Raw genomic sequence first — 11,740 nt, forward strand, 5'->3', positions numbered from 1 at the left:
GTAATAACAAAGCATTGCAGCTCACAGATAATGAAGCTTACTGAAATTGTAAAAACAACTGGATATGTTTTTTTCTAAGATACAAGAGATAGTCTATCAATAAATATACTCTAGCAGTAGTTGTCTATTAGTTTTGCATGCACTTTGTCCAAGAGCAAACGTATTCTAATACATTTCAACATTTACACAATGCTGGTGAAAGTAAGACTCAACTTAATTTTGCTGGAAGGAATCCTATCAAAATCACTGCAGCAAAAACACATCTACCTTACAATATATCATCTAACGAATGAAACTGAAAGAACTTTCATTGTCTAATTCAAAGCCCATTGATGATTGAAATCCAGAAGCAGGTGACTGATCTTCTTTTGTTCCCCATTTGAGACTGGCTCCTCTGAGGTGTGTGAACATTTATTCTTATAGCAAGGTCCTGACTCCGCAGAAGTTATGGGGGACTCCACAGAAGTCATACCTCTAGCTTCCTCTGTTTCAACACATCTCATTGTGTTTCCAGACCCTTGGCCCTCTCTATTCAATAAAAGTCTCACAACACCAGGTTAAAGTCCAACAGGTTCATTTGGTAGCACAAGCTTTCGAGTGTTGCTCCTTCTTCAGGTGAATGAGACCGGGCATATATAGACACAAACTCAATTTACAAGATAATGGTCTTTGAGACTTGATTATCTGTAAAGATTCGCATTCCAATCATTATCTTGTAAATTGAGTTTGTGTCTGTATATGCCCTGTTTGTGAACACAACACCTCACTCACCTGAAGAAGGAGTGAAGCTCTGAAAGTTTGTGCTGCCAAATCAATGTTGGACTTTAAACTGGTGTTGAGAGACTTCTTATTTTGCCTACCCCAGTCCAACACCAGCATCTCCACAGCCTCTCTATTCCCACATCCCTGGCCCTCTCTATTTTACCTCCCTGGCCCTTTCTATTCCCACATCCCTGCCGCTCTCTATTCCAACATCCCTGGCCCTCTCTATTTCATCTTCCAGGCCCTCTTTATTCCCACATCCCTGGGTTTCTCTATTCCCACATCTCTGACCCTCTCTATTTTCACCTCCCTGCTTCTCTCTATTTTCCCCTCCTTGGGCCTCTTTATTTTCACCTCCCTGCGCCTCTCTTTTTTCACTTCCCTAGTCCTCTCTATTTTCACCCCCCTGGGTCTCTCCATTTTCACCTCCCTGGTTCTCTCTATTTTCATCTCCCTGGGTCTCTCTATTTCACCCCCCTGGGTCTCTCTATTTTCACCTCCACGGGTCTCTCTATTTTCATCTCCCTGGGTCTCTCTATTTCACCCCCCTGGGTCTCTCTATTTTCACCTCCCTGGGTCTCTCTATTTCACCTCCCTGGGTCTCTCTATTTCACCTCCCTGGGTCTCTCTATTTTCATCTCCCTGGGTCTCTCTATTTCACCTCCCTGGGTCTCTCTATTTCATCTCCCTGGGTCTCTCTATTTCACCTCCCTGGGTCTCTCTATTTCATCTCCCTGGGTCTCTCTATTTTCACCTCCACGGGTCTCTCTATTTTCATCTCCTTGGGTCTCTATATTTCACCTCCCTGGGTCTCTCTATTTTCATCTCCCTGGGTCTCTCTATTTCACCTCCCTGGGTCTCTCTATTTCACCTCCCTGGGCCTCTCTATTTCACCTCCCTGGGTCTCTCTATTTCACCTCCCTGGGTCTCTCTATTTCACCTCCCTGGGTCTCTCTATTTCACCTCCCTGGGTCTCTCTATTTCACCTCCCTGGGTCTCTCTATTTCACCTCCCTGGGTCTCTCTATTTCATCTCCCTGGGTCTCTCTATTTTCACCTCCCTGGGTCTCTCTATTTCACCTCCCTGGGTCTCTCTATTTTCACCTCCCTGGGTCTCCCTATTTCACCTCCCTGGGTCTCTCTATTTCACCTCCCTGGGTCTCTTTACTTCACTTCCTTGTGTCTCCCTCTTTCCAAATTTTTGAATCTGTACTCTGATAAACACCTTACAAATTAGGATTTACTTCTTTTCAGAATTTATTACCTCAGGATTTTCTGCACTGTCTGTTTACCTGTTTACTTTGTTCATCTGACTCCCAGTCATCTGGAGGCCCAAAACCTGGTAATGGTGGCAAAGTTGAATATCATTCCTCTTCTTCAAATAACGCCATGGGATATTTATGATCAGTAAAAAGTCTGACAACACCAGGTTTTAGTCCAACTGATTTATTTGATAGTAAACTCACTGGCTTTCGAGGGGACTCCCTCTTCGTCAGGTGAATGGAGAACTCTTCATTCACCTGACGAAGAGGGAGTCCCCTCGAAAGCCAGTGAGTTTACTATCAAATAAATCAGTTGGACTAAAACCTGGTGTTGTCAGACTTTTTACTGTGTTTACCCCAGTCCAACGCCGGCATATCCACATCATATTTATGATCAACAGGCAGGAAGAAATGACCAGGTTCCCCCTCTCTGAGGCCTCAACTACCCTCCTCCCCCCACCCATACACTCTGGCCCAACTACTCCTCGCCTTGCTCCATACCCTGAGGCCTGGCCCAACTACCCTCCCCCCAACCCCCACACTGAGGCCAGACCCAACCACCTTCCGCCCACCCCACACCCTGAGGTCCACTCTGATCATCTTCACCCCCACCCTGAGGCCAGACCCAATTACCCCACTCTCCGCTCCACAGCCTGGAGGCCGACCTGACTATCCCGCTTACCTCCACTCTGAGGCCTAACCAAACTACCGCCACCCCTGCCCCACACCCTGAAGCCCAACCTGATCACCCCCCTCCACCCCCACCCTGCACCAGACTTAACTACCCTCCACCCCAAGAACTGATCTGACCACCGCACCATCACCCCTAAGGTCAGCCTGACTGCCCCGCTCCCCCATGATTGGCCCAACCCAATGCCCACAAAATCACGCACACCACAAATCCTACCTTTCTCCATTAGACATTTACCTTCTCCCTGGCCTGTCTAATACCCTAACACTTGGCTGGATCTTTCACTTATTTGGTTTATGGAAGCTTGTACCATAAAGAAGGGAGTATGTCCATCTTACATCCAACTCTCCAGCCCTGACTGAAGGCCTCAGGAGGGTGTTGCACTGCACAGATCTCACCAGCACTGAGTTGGAAGTTTGGACGAGATAGGATCAAAAAGAATTTTGCTTAAGGAATAGAAGCACAGTGGCAATCCGATTCCAATTGCTACTCTGTGGAAGTTCAGGCTCAATTTCTCAGCATCTAGTCTATCAAATCCCTTCAGATTCTTATAGGTTTCACAGTGCCAGGATTCTAGGTTCAATTCCGGCCTCAGGTCGCTGTCTGTGTGGAATCTGCACACCCTCCCCATGTCTGTGTGGCGTTCTTCCGGGAGCTCCAGTTTCCTCCTACCGTCCAAAAGACATGCTGGTTAGGTGCATTGGCTATGCCAAATTCTCAATGTGCGCGAACAGGCGCTAGAATATGGCAACTAAGAGATTTTCACAGTAACTTCATTGCAGTGTTAATGACATGTGTGACACTAATAAATAAACTTTAACTTTTAAACTTTAAACTTCTTCCTCAAATATGGAGTCCGAAACTGAACTCAGGAATCCAATTTAGTTTTCACCCAAGGACTGGGAGGCATGTCTTATGAAGATAGGTTGAGGGAGCTGGGTCTCTTCTCCCTGGAGAGACGAAGGTTGAGAGGCGACCTGATAGAGGTTTATAAGAAGTTGAGAGGAATAGATAGGGTGGATTCTCAGAGGCTATTTCCCCGGGTTGAAATGGTCGCTACGAGAGGACACAGATTTAAGGTGCGGGGAGGAAAGTACAGAGGAGATGTTAGGGGTAAGTTTTTCACTCAGAGGGTGGTGAGTGAATGGAATCGGCTGCCGTCAGTGGTGGTGGAGGCGAACTCGCTGGGGTCTTTTAAAAGACTTCTGGATGAGTATATGGGATTTAATGGGATTGGGGGTTATAGATAGGTCTATGGATTGGTGGGTGTTGATGTGATCGGCGCAACTTGTGGGCCGAAGGGCCTGTTTGTGCTGTGGTGTTCTATGTTCTATGTACAATTTTAGTAAGATTTTCTTCTTGTACTCCAATTTCCTTTTAATAAAGGCCAACGTGCTTTTGGCTAAGATCAAGTGTAGTATAGACATACTGTGCTTGGTTGAAGTTGTTAGGTTACATTTTAATTTCATTTGAAGCAATTTTTAAAAGTGCCATCTTGGCCTTTTGGCTAAGCTGCAAATGAGACCAAGCCTTGGAAGAGGAGTTATGCCTACGCCAATCAGCTTGGATCATGTAGATCAAGCCCAAGACGGGAGGTGAGAGCCCTGTCTTAGCTTGGATCGGGAATGTCTCAATTTGTTGAGATTCTGAATTGGATTTGATTGGATTCAATTGGAATAAAAACAAACAAAAAAGGCTAACATGCCATCTGACTACCTAATAACTTGCTGTGCTTGCATGCTAACTTTGTGTTCCTTGTATGAGCAGATCCGAGTCTCTCTGAACATCAACATTTATGAGTTTCACACTTTTAAGATATATTCTGCTTTTCTAATCTTTTTTTCACATTTTGCTACATAATACTCCATCTGCTATCTTGCTGCCCATTCACTTAGGTTGTCTATGTCTCTTTGCAGCTTCTCTGTGTCCTCCACACAGCTTACCTTTCCACTTTTGTATATTCAGCAAACTGAAATAGTTTCTGAGTTAGCCTTCATCTTAGTTATTAATATAAATTGTAAATAACTGAGGCCCCAGCACTGATCCTTGTGGCACTCCACTAGATACAGCCTGCGAATTTGTCCCATTTATATCATTCACTCTTGAAGAACAGTCCCTGCCTCTGAGCCAGAAGCTCTGGGTTTGAGTCCTGCCCCATGACCTGATGGTCTGATGTGGTCAAACAGTTTGAGTGTGTCACCCTGAAAATCCTTCCAAAATGCCAATAGCCAGCAGTAAGAGCCAGAGACACTCCTGGTCAGCCATGTTTGAAGCTATAATCCCCTGGCAACACCAGCGACCTGTTCTGGGAATTACTAGCTATGGAAACGGATGAAGGTCTGCTTTAGAGCACCGCTAGACGTGGAAGGAGAATTGGAATAGAATGAGATTTTACTTTTTGTCTCTTGTCCATTAATCAGCCTTGTAAACATGTTAATATATTACTCCCAACTACATGAACCCTAATCTTACAATAACCCTTTGGGTGGCATCTTATCAAGTGCCTTTTGTAAATCCAGCTATACTGCATCAACTCATTCACCCTTATCTATCCTATTAGTTTTATCCTTGAAAGACATATCAAATTTTTTAATTTGTCTAAACATGATTTTCTTGTTTGTATAACTATACTAAATTGTTCTTCTCATGTTATACTTCCCTAAATACATTGTGTGGACTTCTTTATAATAGATTTCAGTCATTTTCCAGAGTCTGATGTTAGTCTAACTTAGACTTACAGTTCCCTGTTTTCTCTCTCCCTCCTTTCTTGAAAAGCAACGTTACATTTTCCAACTTCCAATCTAATGGGACAGTTCCCAAATCTAAGGAATTTTGAAAAATCCTAGCCGAAACATTCATTAACTCTGCAGTTACCTTTTTTAGAACCTTACAATGTAGGCAGGTTCCAGGGATTTGTCAGATTTTAGTCACTTAAATTGTTCTAATACCTTTCCTCTGCTGTAATTTCCTCTCTTTTTAGTCCCTCGATTATCTTCTACTTTTTGTAAGCAGCTTGTGTTTTCTAAAATGAAGTTAAGTAAAGCTAGAATCTGTTATGCTCAATAATTTAAAAAAATATTTATTCACTTCATTGAAGAAATCATAGAATTCTGCGCAGAAGGGAGTCATTTGGCTCATCGAGTCTGCACTGACAACAATCCCACCTAGGCCCTATCCCCGTAAGCCCACGTATTTACTCCACTAATCCCTCTAACTTTTGCATCTTGGGTTACTAAGGAGCAATTGAGCCTGGCCAATGCACCTAACCCACACATCTTTGTAGGAGGAAACCTAAGCACCCAGAGGAAACCCATGCAGACATGGGGAGAATGTGCAACTCCACACAAACAGTGACCCAAACTGGGAATCGAACTCATGCCCCTGGAGTTGTGAGACAGCAGTGCTAATCACTGTGCCTCCATGCTCGATCATTTCCGAGCTCTAGATGTGTGTCAGAGAGGTGTGAAATAGCTTAAGCATATATAAACTAAGATAAGATGCGTGGGTAAGGGGACATGACCTACCTCTGATGTTTACTAACCAAACTTCCCCAACTCAGTTGACATTTCACTGACCTCTAGAAGACAACACGTACCTTGCATTCTGAAATGTAGAAAGGAATGGCAGGTTTACAACTGTTGCCATGTTCCAACGTTGATGCACTAGTACCTGTGATGGAGGAGGTAATAACTAGGTTTTCAACTTAAACTGGAGTTCCCCAAAGGTACAAGTGAAATACAGATTGCAGATTCTTTGTTTGACTTGCAAATGTTGTACGTTCTTACTTCTTAGCTGCAGAGCAGCAGTTGCTGAAGTGAGAGTTCAGATCAACTGCCATACAAATCCTAACAGCTTTAACCCCCATAGCTGGGCCATGTGGGAAATGCAGATTGAAATATGCAGCAGATTCTTACATCTCAGCATTCAGATTAGATTCTGCATATCTCGGAGGTTACAAAATCAACTACACTGTTTTGAGTTGGTTCTCATATGCTAACTGCCTATTTGAAAAAAATAAGGTAGATGGGTGTAAAGGTGTTAACTAAGTGTTAACCAAGTTCAGTTGCCACTGAGCCACCAAGTTCTGGATTTATTATTACTTAATTTCTTGCTGCCAGTGATTTGATTAACTTGAGTAGAAAATTCTTTAGAAGAGTTTGGAATTACCACACCAGGAAAGAGTTATTGGAAATACGCAGGGGAATATTAGTTTTCGTATTCTGACTGAGTGCTGGAAGAGAACAATGAAGGAACACAATTGAGAATTAATTGCTCAGAAAGCAATATTTGGGACAACAAAATCTAGTTTTTTATTCAAAAATTTGGTTATAACAGAAATTTTTACAATAAGATACGGAGGGGCTGTGATTCTAAAATATTAAGGAAGTCTTAACTACACACTTAGAAAATGATACTACGATCAGAGAGGGTTAACATGTTTTTACAAAAGGGAAACCATGTTTGACAAATTTATGAGTTTTTTGAGGATGTAATTAGTATGGTAGATCGAGGGAAGCCCATGGGTATATTATGAATCATGCAGCACTCTGCTAGTTACAATTTGCCAACCTGAAAATAATCCATTTATCCTTAATGTGTTTCCTGTTTGTTAATTAATCCTCTGCCATACTAATATATCATCCCCAACAACATGAATTCTTATAGAACCATGGAAAAGCTATGCTGCAGAAAGAAGTCATTCAGCACAACATGTTTGCAACAGCCCAAAATGAGAGGAATATAAAGAAACTAGCTGCTCATTTTAATCCCCATTTTCCAGCACCTAGTCTGTAGTTTACAGGTTTCAGCACCTCAGATGCAGATCCAGATATCTTTTAAATGAGTTGAACATTTCAGCCTCAACCGCCAATGTGGACAAGGAATTCTAGACACCCACCACCCTCTGGGTGGGGAAGCTTTTCCTCATGTCCCCTTTAATTCTTCTACCAATCACCTTAACTCTATTCCCCCTGGTAATTTACCCCTCAGCGGAAGAAATAAAACTCTCTTGTCTACCCTGTCTAAACCCCTCACAATGTTTTACACCTCAGTTAGGTCACTTTTTACCCTCGGCTGTTCAAAGGAATATAACCCTAGCCTACCCAATCTCTCTTCATTACTGCAATTTTCAAACCCTGGCAATATCTCACGCCGTAACTTTTATAACTCGTAGAAATCTAAATACACTATATCTACTGGTTTGCTTTATCCACCCGGTTTGTTATGCCCTCAAAGAATGTAATACATATCTTAAGCACAATTTTCCTTTGACAAAACCACATTGACTTTGACTGACTGTATTAACGTTTTCTTAACTTGCTGCTTACTACTTTCTTAATAATGAATTCTAATATTTTCCCAATGACAGATATGAGACTAACTGCTTTCTGTCTCCCAACTTTTGCATTTGTAGTTTTACAATCTGCTGGGGCTTTTCCAGAATCTATCAAATTTTAGAAGATTTCAAATAATGCATCTACTATTTCTGCTGTAACTTCTTTTATGAGCCTAGGATGCAGGCCATCAAGTTCACATGTCAGCCTTTAGTTCCATTAGATTTCCCAGTACATTTTCTTTAGTGAAATTGACTATTTTAGAGGCCTTCCCCACATCTGCCCCCCATTTTTCCACTACTTTTGGGCTACTTTTACCATATTCTATTGCAAAGACAGGTACAAACTACTCAGAATCATAGAGGTTTACAGCATGGAAACAGGCCCTTAGGCCCAACTTGACCATGCCACCCTTTTTTTGGAAACCCCTAAGCTAATCCCAATTGCCCATATTTGGCCCATATCCTTCTATACCCATCACACCCATATAACTATCTCAATGCTTTTTAAAAGACAAAATTGTACCTGCTTCTACTACTACCCCTGTCAGCTTGTTTCAGACACTCACCACCCTCTGTGTAAAAAAGTTGCCCCTCTATACACTTTTGTATCTCTCCCCTCTCATCTTAAACCTATCCCTCTAGTTTTAGACTCCCCTCTCTTTGAGAAAAAGTATTGATTTTCTATCTTGTCTATGCCTCTCATTATTTTATAGACCTCTATAAGGTCACCCTTCAACCTCTTACGCTCCAGAGAAAAAAGTCCCAGTCTCTTCAGCTTCTCCTTATAACTCAATCCATCAAGTCGCGATAGCATCCTTGTAAATCTTTTCCGCACTCTTTCTAGTTTAATAATATCCTTTCTACAATAGGGTACCAGAATTGCACACAATATTCTAAGTGTAACCTTACCAATGTCTTGTACAAACTTCAACAAGATATCCCAACTCCTGTATTCAATGTTCTGACCAATGAAACCAAGCATGCTGAATGCCTTCTTCACCACTCTGTCCACCTGTGACTCCACTTTCAAGGAGCTATGAACATGTACCCCTAGATCTCTTTGTTTAAAGCTTCTGTCATTTTCATGTTTCCCATAATTAATTCTCTAGCCTCTAAGGGACCAATGGTCACTTAAACTACACTCTTCCTTTTTATATACCTGTACAATCTTTTACTGTCTGTTTTTATATTTCCTGCTTGTTTTCTCTCAAACTCCATTTTCTCTCTTCATTATTTTTAGTCATCCTTAGCTGGTTTCTAAAATTTTCCAAATTTGTTTCTCTAACATTAATTTTTGCAGAATTGTATATGTTTTCTTTTAATCTGACGCATTCTTTAACTTCCTTAGCTAGCCACTGATGGTGCATCCTTTTCATAGAGTCTTGTTTTCTCAGTGGAATACATTTTTATTTGGGAGCTATTTTATTTAGAACATAGAACATAGAACAGTACAGCACAGTACAGGCCCTTCGATCCGCAATGCTGTGCCAGCCTTGTCCAAAACCAAGATCAATCTATCCCACTCCCCATCATTCTAGTGTGTTCCAAGTGCCTATCCAATAACCGCTTGAAAGTTCCTAAAGTGTCCGACTCCACTATCACAGCAGGCAGTCTATTCCACACCCCAACCATTCTCTGAGTGAAGAATTTACCTTGGACATCCCTCCTATATCTCACACCATGAGCCTCATAGTTATACCTCCTAGTAACAGATACACCCACCCAAGGAAATAGTCTCTGAACGTCCACTCTATCTATCCCCCTCATCATCTTATAAACCTCTATTAAGTCGCCTCTCATCCTCCGCTCTAAAGAGAAAAGCCCTGACTCCCTCAACCTTTCCTCATAAGACCTACCCTCCAAACCAGGCAGCATCCTGGTAAATCTCCTCTGCACTCTCTCCAATGCTTCCACATCCTTCTCATAGTGAGGTGACCAGAACTGAACACAATATTCCAAATGTGGTCTCACCAAGGTCCTGTATAGTTGCAGCATAATCCCACAGCTCTTAAACTCAAACTCCCTATTAATAAACGCTGACACACTATAGGCCTTCTTCACAGCTCTATTCACTTGAGTGGCAACATTCAGAGATCTGTGGATATGAACCCCAAGGTCTCTCTGTTCCTCCACATTCCTCAGAACCCTGCCATTGACCCTGTAATCCGCAATCAGATTTGACCTACCAAAATGAATTACCACAAACTCAAGTTAAATCAGGACAAAGTAAAAAGGCCCTTTATTTTATTCGGGAGCACCTTAAATTGTCTGCCACTATTTCTTTACCAAAGTATCTTTTCATCTATTCCCTAGTCCACTGCAGCTAACTCTATCTTCATATCCTTATAATTGTTCTTTACTTCAGTTTAAGATACTAGGTCCAGACTCAAATTTCTCATTTTGAAATTTATTGATGTCATGATCACTCTTGCCGAAAGCATCCTTTACTGTGAGGTCATTAATGAATCCTGCCTCATTGTACACCAAGTCTAAAATAGACTGATTTCTGGTTCAGCCCTATGTTCCTCACTTCAACCATCACTCTGTTCATATGCAGATATTGCAAGGTTACTCATTCATGGCTCACATACTTCCGAGCATACTGAAGTCTGCCATTTTCATTTGATGAAGTGTTCTTCAGCATACGTACTTGTGAAAAGTGCCCACAAACATGTGGCCTTTCTTCATGATGGAACTGCTGCTGTGTGTTGCTCAATGGCAATCATTACAGTGGATTCCTGAATGCCATGTTTTGCAATTGGTTCGTGGTTAGTGTTTCTGATCACAATCTGGTTTAAAACTTGAGTCATTCTTAAACTGAGCACATTGAGTATTTTCTTTCTTGCCTTCCTTTTATTGGTCTGTCTGAGATGTGGGGTAGCAGAACTTCTTGTCTGGTCTATTATAAGGAAATATGTCATATCCTGCAAATTATACAAGAGATCTCCCATGAAAGCATGCTGCTTTTTTAAAATGTTTTTTCACTGGCATCACTAGTAAATGTTAACTAAAAGGACTTGCTTGTTGACTACATCCTGAGCTGGTAAAATGGTTAACCAAAATGGAAAATGCACCTCAGGGTGCCCCAATCTCCCAGGTTTGGATCCCACTCAGCCTGTCAGTTCCTCTTTCTCATCCTCCTGGCAGCTGGTGGTGGCAGAGGTCCTACCTCTGTGGACCACACGGTATGTGGCACAGTTGTGCAGCGCAGTGCCCTGAGAAACCCTTTTATCACACTAATAATCGAATGATGGCAAGTCTTGGCTCACTGTGGACCGAGCGTTCAGAGCAGTTTGGGTTCAGCCCTTTGGGAGGAATGAACCAAAGCCTGCACCAACACTTAATGGTGGGTCACACAACTCATGCATTAATGAAGAATACAGCCAGCTGCAAGAATTAATGTGAATTGCTGGACACTTTGAAATATCAAATGGCTTTGATATTTTGAATGCACTTTGTGGGCTACGCCTGTCTGAGGGTCACTTGACAATCAATCGCACCCGCCTTGTCAGCTGGAGTGTCACAGAGGCACCGTTCTCTCTGTTCCCCTAAGTGCAGACCCAGTGTTCTCCGCGTTTTTGGCACTGTTCCCTGGCCCAGCTGCCTTGGTTCCTGGCATGGCTGCTTTCAGGTTACAGGAACAAATTTGGCCACTTTGCTGTCGGGACTGCTTACTCTCTTCCTGGTTGGG

At 42.4% G+C, this 11,740-nt stretch overlaps 1 pseudogene; it reads left to right on the top strand.

Annotated features, from left to right (window-relative positions):
- The first annotated feature begins 11,384 nt into the window (after positions 1 to 11,384).
- Positions 11,385 to 11,531, top strand: LOC145351245 (5.8S ribosomal RNA; annotated as a pseudogene).
- The last annotated feature ends 209 nt before the right edge of the window (positions 11,532 to 11,740 follow it).

Source organism: Carcharhinus amblyrhynchos, chromosome 12, assembly GCF_965287045.1.
Source record: "Carcharhinus amblyrhynchos chromosome 12, sCarAmb.v2.hapA, whole genome shotgun sequence".
In the NCBI taxonomy this organism is placed as follows: Eukaryota; Metazoa; Chordata; class Chondrichthyes; order Carcharhiniformes; family Carcharhinidae; genus Carcharhinus; species Carcharhinus amblyrhynchos.